Source organism: Pinus tabuliformis, chromosome 3_2 (assembly GCF_031772625.1).
Source record: "Pinus tabuliformis cultivar Carrire ecotype Pingquan chromosome 3_2, CPIR1, whole genome shotgun sequence".
NCBI classification, from domain to species: domain Eukaryota; kingdom Viridiplantae; phylum Streptophyta; class Pinopsida; order Pinales; family Pinaceae; genus Pinus; species Pinus tabuliformis.
The window spans coordinates 1,149,438,072-1,149,449,056 of NC_142302.1; the positions used below are offsets into that span (position 1 = coordinate 1,149,438,072).

At 37.4% G+C, this 10,985-nt stretch overlaps 1 pseudogene; it reads right to left on the minus strand.

Annotated features, from left to right (window-relative positions):
• Nucleotides 1-6,840: 6,840 nt before the first annotated feature.
• Nucleotides 6,841-7,530, minus strand: LOC149184789 (ATP-dependent Clp protease proteolytic subunit-related protein 3, chloroplastic pseudogene; annotated as a pseudogene).
• Nucleotides 7,531-10,985: the final 3,455 nt, after the last annotated feature.

A 10,985-nucleotide genomic window follows, 5' to 3' on the forward strand; every position in this document is an offset into this window, starting at 1 on the left:
AGATTTATAATGAAAGGTACCCTTATACAACAGCTGCATTATTTCAAACAATGGGTGGGTACTGGTGGCATATCGGATCACTACCCAATATACCTGGAGATATTGGGTCCTCATAATAAGCCAAAAGCCCCCTTCAAGTTCAATCATGGCTGGATACAGGATCCCTCATATATCAAGATGGTTAAGGATTTTTGGACTCAAAACCCAATAGATAGGTCAGATTCCTTGGCAAAAGGGTTTTGCTCTAACCTTTCTCAGCTCAAGCACCTTTCTATTAAATGGGCCAGAGAAAAATATCAAAAGGATAACACAACCCTACTGCATATAGAATCTGAACTATCCTCTCTATCGGATGAAAGAGGATTGGGGTTTGCCACAACCGAGGACAAAGCCCACCTGGTGGAACTAGAAAACCAGAAATCAAAAATTCTAAGAGAGCGAGAGGAATCCATCCGTCTTCGTAGCAGAGCCACCTGGTTAAAAGCTGGGGATGACAATACCCGATTCTTTCATAACTATGCAAAAGGCAGAAAGGTCAAAAATACAATCTGGAATCTCCCTTTACCAGAGGGTGGAGTAGCAGACTCCTTCAACAAGCTCTCACACCTGGGATCATCACACTTCAGGAATCTCTACAAACAACCCCCAGGCTCAACTATTGCTGATATTATTAACATTGCTGGTCACTTCCCCAGGTTTGTAAATGAGGATGAGTCGGAGGCTCTATTTGACCCAGTGACACCTGGGGAACTTGAGAGCACCCTAAAATGGTTCAAGAGGGAGAAAAGCCCGGGGCCGGACGGGTGGACCATTGAGTTCTACATTACTTTCTATGATCTGCTCAGCAATGACTTACTGAGGGTTGTGGAGGAATGCAGGGTATCTGGGTCACTGTATAATGCCATCAACTCGAATTTCATAGCTCTAATCCCCAAATCAGACTCCCCTTCCTCTTTCAATGATTATCGCCCCATCTCTCTGTGTAATGTGCTCTACAAGATCATCTCCAAGACTATAGCTAATCGCCTTCGTCCTATTCTGTCCCATAATATTGGTCCTCGTCAATTTGCCTTCCTGGAACATCGTCAGATTCATGAAGCCATTGGTTAGGCTCAAGAATCTCTTCACACCATCTGGACCAAGAACCACAAAGCCATCATTTTAAAGATTGACTTGGCTAAGGCATTTGACCGTGTCAGCTGGCTCTACATCAAGATGCTTCTCATCCATCTGGGCTTCCCCATCAATTCATTACCTGGATCATGGCTTGTATCTCCACCCCCACCTTCAGTGTCCTGATAAATGGGTCAGCATCTCAGTTTTTCCACTCTGAACGTGGCCTTAGGCAGGGTTTCCCTTTGTCTCCTCTCCTCTTCTTGATTGTCATGGATGGCCTGAGTCGACTTATTGATACAGCAAAGAGAAATGGGGAATTTAGTGGTCTCAAAATTTCAGATGACTGCTTTCTCACCCATCTTCTTTTTGTGGACGATGTCATGATTTTCCTTGATGGCAGCATCAGGGACTCCCGCTCTTTCTCGAAAATCCTCACCCTTTTCTCATCTGCTACTGGGATGCTTGCTAACCACTCTAAATCATCTATTATTCTTTCCAGAACCTCAATCCAAGAGTCCCATTTGGCTCGTCAACTGTTCCCTTTCTGCATCAGTCCCTTAGATCGCGGTCTCAAATATTTAGGTTTCTGGATCAAGCCTATCAGCCAAAAGATAGCTGACTGGGTTTGGCTGGTTGCTAAACTGGAGAAGCGCCTCAACACATGGAGCCACCGATATCTATCCAGAGCTGGTAGACTTGTATTGGTTAAATCTGTCCTGGAGGCTACACCGGTCTTTTGGATGGCTCTTGCCTAGATTCCGAGGAGCATCTTGGCAAGATTACATCAACTATGCAACAGATATCTGTGGAATGGGAACCAGGACAAACGCATATTTGCATGGGTAGGATGGAAGAAGATAGCAATTCCCAAAAAATGGGGAGGCTGGGGTCTAAAAGACCTGCCTATATTTGCACAAGCCCTTGCTGCAAAAATGGGGTGGACTTTACTCACAGGCCACAATCTCTGGACCAGCATCACATACCACAAGTATATCTGGCCTCTTCACATAATGGATTGGATCCGACTTCCAACCTGGCCCAAATCTGGCATCTCATCTGTGTGGAAAGCACTTCTAAAATCTATGCCTCTCATCAGAGATAACTTGGTTTGGAAAATCAACGATGGATCTCTGGCTCGTATTGGTACAGACCCATGGAATGGAAGCGGCGGCAGACATATATTACCTGAGGCCCTCATTCGGCACCTACACTCACAAGAGATCAAAGTACTAGCTGACATTGCTGATCCTCAAAATTCATCCATTTTAGATCAGCACTGGAAATCTGCATTACAGATCAATCTTCCACCTCACTGGCATCAGGAATGGACTGCCTACATTAATTCTTTGTCAGAGTCTCACATCAGGATTAAACAGGGGCTGGACGAGCTAATCTGGCATCAATCCGAGAATGGAATATATACACCAAAGACTGGTTATCTATCGCTGATATCGCACAAGGTACCGGATTTGATTTCATTTTGGTGGAAGACATTATGGAAGCTCACTGCGCCCCCCAGGCAGAAACTCTTTTTTTGGTGTATCCTCAAAGGTATAGTTCCCACTGGGGAATATCTCATGCGCAGAGCAGTATACGGACCTACCTGGTGCACCCTTTGTAAATGCACTTCTGAATCGAGCCTCCATCTGTTTCTAAATTGCACAGCATTGGTGAACCTGTGGCAATCCGTATCCTCATCTATTCACTTCACAGGCAAATGGGAAGGCGATGATATAATCAGAGCCTGGGAATCATGGTTTTATCGACACAAAAGCTCCAAATTACAAAGCCTGCCCATTATTATCAGCTGGTACCTCTGGCTGGCTCGAAATTGGGCTATATTTGATGATAAACCAGTGAGCTGGCCTCATTTAACTGCTCTCATCATAGCTGCCTATAACGAATTGCCTGAGCCTCCGCAACCCCGTACTTGAAGACCCCGTGACCCACCACATATTGATAAACGCACCCCATGGGCATTTTTTGATGGCGCTGCTCAGCAGCAAGGATGCGGGGGAGGTTTCATATTATACATTAACGATCAGCACTACTATAAAGTCCGGATGGGATTGGGGATAGGCTCAAACAATTTTGCAGAGATCATCACTCTTCGTCATCTCATGCATTTTGCATTGGGGCATAACTGCATGCACATTCATATATTTGGAGACTCGAAGATCATCATAGATTGGTTCAACAACATTACTGTTTGTCACACACACACACTCAGTAACATATTGGATGAAATAAATATATTGAAGGCACAATTTATTGACATTACTTGCAACCATATCTACAGGGAACACAACAGCAGTGCCGACCAACTATCCAAGGAGGCCACGACACTACCCAGAGGAGAGTGGATGATACAGGAGCAGCAAGGAACAAATGCATATCAATACTATCATCGTCCTTATATAGATCCACATTATCATAGGGCAGCCAGCCCATGAGATACAAAACAGGATAATGATATTTTTTGAACAGCTTTTTGTATATAGTTGACAACACCACTTTTCAGAAGCCCTGCGTGGCAATATGTATATATAAATAGAACAACAAACGAACATCCTGCGTGATGATTTTGGTTATATAACAGATATATTAGACCATATACTGAGCCCTCAAAAGGCAGACAGACTCTATAGCATATGCACAGTGCATCTACAATATGTAATTTTTCAAGTTAATGAAAGATTACGATTTTTCCAGTGGAAAAAAAAAAAAAAAAAAAAAAAAAAAAAAAAAAAAAAAAAAAAAAAAAACTAGTATATAAATAGTTAAATTTAAAGTAACTCAAATCCAATAGTTCATATCCAGTTTTCCACAACATTTAATAATATAATAAGAAGTGATTAATAATTATCATAAAAATTAATTACTATTCACTAAATGTTTAATAATATTAATACAACTATTTTTAAAATTACTTTATTATATTATAATATCAAATCAATAAAATAACTAAATAAATACATAAAACAATTTAAATATAAAAATGGTAGTCACTTGATTTCTGAAGTAAATAAAACACAAGACTAATAATTGTGATGCAACATGGTTCCTGCCTCTACCACTAATTAATTTATTAACATAATAGGGGCTATGCATTTTGTCACTATTCACTCATCCACATTGCACACAAAATACAACATATGTGATTTTCTATTGTTATTGTCTCGTCTACATTCCACAAGATTCCACGTAGTTTTGTTCATATTTCTGCATTACAATATTATATATTAGTTTATTTGTGTGGAGGGGAATGTATGCAGAAGTTCCTTGTGCAGACTGATACATTGTGCGGAGTCCAAAGATTCATATGAAGAAAATATTAAGCAATATTACATATCGGTTCCACAATGAAGTTCTTCTCCATACAATGAAAGGTTTATTGATACATTGTTCGAAGTGTAGAGTTCTTTTTGTAGGGTCCACATGTTATTGTGTCCGCATTTCAGAAATATGTTGTTATTTGCACGTTCACATCAAATATTGAGCAATAATATATGCCATATACTGAGCAAATATTGAGCAATATTATATATCAATTTATTTGTGCAGAGGGGAATGTATGCGAAAGTGCAAGTTTGATCCGAACCTTGGGGGGGAAAGATCTAAGTAATTGCCACACCAGAAAGAGAACAAAATTAAACCAAACCAAAATAAACACAAATCAAGAACTAACTTTTATTATATCAAAAAATGACGGTTGCAACTACATTGTGCTGGACAATATTCCCTCTTCCAAAAGGAGGCTTGTTATTTATAGCATTTTTTAGTTACATTACCATGGGTAAATACCATGGGTGGGAAAATACCATGGGTGGATAATACCATGGGTGAGTTATTTATTGCCTTTAGTTACATTACCATGGTTAAACACCATGGGTGAATTTCCATTCAGATCATTCCTCCCCCCTTAGGAAGCAATGGTTCCCATTCTGTGAAGTTCCCTCTAGAGAAGCCTTTGTTGAAGATGAGTTGTGGATGACCATGTGCCCTTGAAGGCAAGGGTTTTGCTTGATTGACCTATAACTAAGGGCTTGTGGATGACGTGTAACCATGATACATGAAGATCCAAGGATAGAGATACCCTATAATGCTTGTGATCCAAATTTGATGTTGACAGTGTGTGACCAAGGAAATGGATTTCAATGGCAAGGATTTTGCATGGTTGACCCATATGTCAAGGATAAAGATACCATGCAATGTTGGTGGGCCAACTTTGAGGTAGACAATGTGTGGCTGAGAAAATGGAGTTAGTTGGAAAATGGTTTTGTGCGGTTGACTCATAACCATGATGAACGAGGGTTCAAAGATAGAGATACCCTATAATGAACCTTGAGATCACTTGGTGATCTATCTAGTAGAGATCTAGTGGTTCATCTTTGTAAATTCTCACTATCCAACAAAATGTTGTAAAAGCTTACCCCAAGTATTCAAGTTCCATATTTTTTATTTCTATTGTTGTAAATTGATAGCTCCACCATGACATTATCTTGACATTAGGAGGGGTATCTTTTCGTAGCCAAAAAGACACTTCAAGATAGTCGGAAAAGATATTTCTATCACCATGGGCACCCATAGTTGCAAACTACATAACTAGAAAGGAAGAAATCAAAGCTCCAACATTCTTGTCTGGATTGAAGAAAAGATAATGCAACAAGAAGTATGATGCTTGAATAATTATTACTAGACTGAATAATGATTACTAGACAGAATAATTACTACTAGACTTCCCACTGCAATCCTTGAAGTAACACTTGTCACAAGTTTGGAATGCGTATTTGTTAAAGGAGAATTTGGAGATGCCTCAAACTGAAATGCCGCCATACATATTCCTGATCTCAAAATACGTCCTGCAAGCCCTACTTGAAACCATTGCTGAAGTGATCTATCCAAAGTTGTGTATGAGGATTATTGTGGCTTGCCAAAGTAACATCAAGCTTGGTAGAAGATCCAGAAAAAAGGACACAATAATTCTAATGGACAATTCCAATTGACTCAGTTTTTGAACCAACCATTTGCAGTGCACTCAGAATTTCCAGGTCTGATGTAGTTTTAGGCCAAGAACCATGATCTAACACAGTTTATATTTCAAAATATCTCTCATTTCTGTTAAGAGTTGATGAGCTATCCTTTTCTTAGCACCATTCTTTTTAATGCTCAAATTATGTCTATTGACATGTTGATTCAATTGGCCCTTACTTTTGCAGAGTACAAGCACAAGATACATCACGTGTATGAGAGTGGAGCATTTGCATATTGTGCAAATTTTGGATCTTCTGCATGCTTTGAAACAATAAGGAAGGTTTCTTGCAATGGTTGCTCAAAAGTACCAATTATAGTCACAAGTCCACCATTGACACCATGCAAGATCTGGTCTTGGGAAGACAATATAGTACTGGCTTGTGAATCTTCAATGGGTGATTTTATTATAGCTCCTCCCTTGCCAATTATGCCACCACATATAGAACTTGGAATAACCAATGTAACTTGACTTGACTTCTCATCCAAATCATTGTTATCATCAACCTCTCTTAGCAATTTTTGGAGAATGAGATTAAATGCAGTGATTATTTCATTGATGGATCTCATAAATAATATTATTGTATCAGTTGTTTGGGAGAAAGAGTCATGTGAGCGTTGAATCCCAACCCCTAAATGTGATTGAAAAAGTGATAACAGTAGCACTACCTTTCTAAATAATCGATCATGTTCCTACATGTTTCCAATTGGTGGTAAACGTGGTTGTTTCAGCATAAATTGGACATGAGGCAACATATACCGCTTACCCTTCTTTCCTGCAGCCAACAAGGAGAAAGCCTGGCCAGTAGCTACTCCAAACGCTACTTTGTAGATCTCATTTTTCATCTGCATCATTATATCATAAATGGAAAAACGTTCAGTTTCCAAGACAACCATATCACCATCCTCACGTGATGTTCCAATCAAGTTGATGTACACATAATTCGACTGTCTTGGATCCAACCATTACAAATAAAGAGACTCCACTATAACCAAATCTTTGACAATTAGAACCAAAGGCATGCCTATGAAGACAATTTGACTATTGAGAAACAATGAAGGCATGTTTGGCGTAGGCCTTCTGGTCTTGTGCTCATTGTAAGATGCACATTCAACCTTAGCGGGTCCCACCATTAGCTTGCACATAATATTGGCCACCAGGCTGAGGAGCAGAGGCGTGTTGTCCAAGTGGGGTTTTGTCTGAGGAGCGGAGGCTGTGAATGTTTGATTGGAGAACAAAGGGTCATTGGGATTGCATGGAGGAAACAATATTTCCATCAAGGCTCGATCCCTAGGCCTTGTTATCCTTTTGGACGTCTATTTAGGATATGGGCACATGAAAGAAGAAACTAGAGGAGAGTGTTTGATGCTGCAACACTCCATTGTTTCAGTGGGTTTGTTTAGTCGAATTCAAGTGTGAATTGGTTCTAGAAGTCAAGCACATGCCCTAGATGGTCTTTGTGGATGCCCTTCTTAACATGAGGAAGAAAAAGAAGTAAAAGAGTTTCCTTTGATGGATGCTTAACCAAAAAAGGAGGCTAGATGGCTATCGTCGAGGGCCAAGAAGATCATCGTAACTTATGTAATAAGTTGTAGTTGTTGTACTTAGGTTAGCCATGCTACCCGGGGGCACTCTAAGGTTTTCTCTCATGACTAACTAGAGTAAGAATCCCTCACACCCAATGTCGTTTTGTTGAGGAAGGTGTTGGATCAATGCATAATGGACAATGCGGGACTCAGATCTACGGACATTTGAGTGTGGTCTTCAACATAGTAGAGTTGTGTTGTCATATTCTTTATTTGAGCAAATCTGACACATTAGGGGAATTTTGAGGTCTAAAATGGGCCTCATAAGAAAATTATAAAATAATAGTGGAAATAATAAAATAAGATTAGATTACATCATCAAATTTTAGAGGGAAAAAAGAAATAACTATTTTGTCAACTCGTATTTTCAACTTATCTCCTTATGGGTTTACTCAAATTTCGAGCGACAACACTTGTTGGATGAAAAATCTGATTCCTCATCTAAGAGTACCCATGTTGCATACTTTCGATGGACCTTGATACACGAAAAATGAGAAATACATAAAAAAATGTGATTGCAATCATGTTTTTTGGGCATGTGGTAGTAGTCAACCAAGGATTGTCACAAAGCCTATTTACAAGTTAAAAATCCCCCTGATAAATTGGTGGTGAATCTCAATGGTTAAGAATTTTGTTGCATGTTTTTTTAAATTTATATATGTTTAACTAATACATATTTTATGATTAATAATAATAATAATAATAATAATATAAAATAAAGTTATAACGTAGTTAATTTTTATGATTTTTTAAATCTTGGCAATGTGAGATGTATCATGAAGTAAGTGTTTTGATGCCTATTCACATTTATGAGCCATTTAATTTATATGGTTGAGCTAGTAATGTTTATCTATGTGATTATAAAAAACTTAAGAAGTTTCCTTACTCCTAGAATTCATATGGTCATTTACATTTATGAATTTCTCATATATAAAGGAAAAGGGAATGCTAAGAAAGAATATTTATCCAATCTACCACTATTTAAGTTAGATGTTAAGAATATTGATCTTAAATTTGAAAAAATTCTTTAATAAAATTAATCTTTTTCAATGTCTAAGGCAAATTCTCTTAAATTTGTTGCAAAACTTACAAAGATCATAAATCATGAAAATTCATTTACAAACTTGAATATATCATTCACAAACCGTAACAAAACATATAAATAAACTTTGATGTATTTTTAGTATTCCTTTATTAAATATTATATTTTTATTATAATTTTCTCTAATTATAAATTAAAATTAAAAATAAAATGCATTTACCGTTGACATGAATTTAGCATTAAACAATTTTGGATTATACCTTTAAAAAATTTAAGTATTATTTTTTCAATAATATAAAATATATTATGGAATATGGATTGCGTGCAACATGGCCATTTATGTGATTGTCATCGAAGGTTGGAGCAAGTAATTGATCAACCTTGGTAGTTTATGACTCTTTCTTCGAGCTGAAAAGTTGGGTCACTGAGAAAGAAATATAACCTAGGAACAAGTGGATAGATCCCGGCTTTCGGTGTATTTTGATGTGGCCTTTCTATGGGGAGGTATTTGTGGTGGAGGCATTGTTTTATGTTGAAAAATGAAGCAAGAAATTCTCAATTTGATTTTTCTTTTATTAAATTGAGAAAATTTGAATTTCCACATCAGTAGACAACTTGGATGATGTTAACTTATGTTACATGGCTTGTGTCACCCAGTTTACTCAGTAAATTCGAGTTGGAGGAGTTAGAGTTTAGTTAAACATGTGTAATTACTAATTTGTAGCAATCAAGGTTAGTTATCCAAGGTTGTTTTCAGTTAAACTAGTTCCAACTGTTGGAGACTCAAATTGTGCAGTGGGACTTCAGTCAAACTCATTGATCATCTAGTTAACGGATCAATTAGTCCAAAATAGCTAGTACATGTAGAGAATTTGAGTTCCCCGGGCTTGGTGGAGATTCCAAGGTAGTGTAACATCAATGGTAGACTAGTATTTAGTGTACAAGTGTTGCATGCAGTCAGATGATCAACCTAAGGAATTGCGCAATTCAATTTGAGGAATTTCCTAAATAATAGGGGCCTAATTCCTCAAGGAACAACACAAGGAAATAGGAGCTCAAGCAGAGGTAAAAATTGACTAAGACTGGGTTAGAGGCCTTCAATGAGTAGAGAGATAGGTTATGCACTTGCAGGGTGTGCTCAGTTGAGCAAAGAAATTGTAATACATCTCTATTCATTTGATTAATGCAAGCAGGCATTGGGGTTTTTAGCAGATTGCTTTCCCCATATAAAAATACTTGTTGCATGTGTTATTTGTTCTTGCATGTCTGAGATTTTTGTTCTAAATTCCAAATTAATGTCCGCGGAGCGGTAGAGTAGGTTTGTGTCTTGTGATTTTGATTAAAACCTCATGATCAGTTGCAAATCTACAGCCTAATTTCTACATTTTACACATTAATGATCAAATTTCTTATAAATTTCAAAGCAGATTGGGCCCGGGTTCAAATAATTTTTCCTAACTTACAGTTTAAAGCTCCTACTATTATTTTCCATTGAAAAATGATGCAGATGGTTACAGATCTTTGGTGACTCCCATTTAGTTGTAAACTGGTTCAATGGAACTTCCAAATGTCACATGCACACACTCATTCCTATGCTGGAGGAGGTACTTATGTTTAAAATAAATTTTGATCTGATATCATGTTGTCACATTTACAGAGAAAGGAGTGTCACCGCCGATGCACTTTCCAAGGAGAACGTGCAACAAATTAGGGGCACATGGAAGATCATAGGGTAACACGACAACGAGCACTTCGAATACTATCATAGACCCTTCATTGAGGATTTTCTTTTGGTTGATGCAGAGGACATGTGATACTTATCTCATGGTTTTTGTTTGATGACAACAAGTTGTGCTCATATCATGATGCTCTATACATGCTTCTTTTTCACAGTCTCTATATATGTAAAAAAGTTGTGTGTCATAAACAACTTTCTAGACTTGAAGATACATTCATTTTTTTTTTTAAACTCTATGGGTCATTAATATATGAATTGTGATGTTTGGAAGATTGTTACAAATTAACCTCTTTTTTAAATGTCTTCAGCATCTACAACATGTGATTTTCACTATTACTATAATGAAATTACAATTTTTCCATCGAAAAAAATATAAAATATATTAGATAAAATACCAAAATTATATTTAAATTTTTTAATCAATTATTTCCTATTAATATTATATATCAATTTTGGAGTATCAATTAAAAT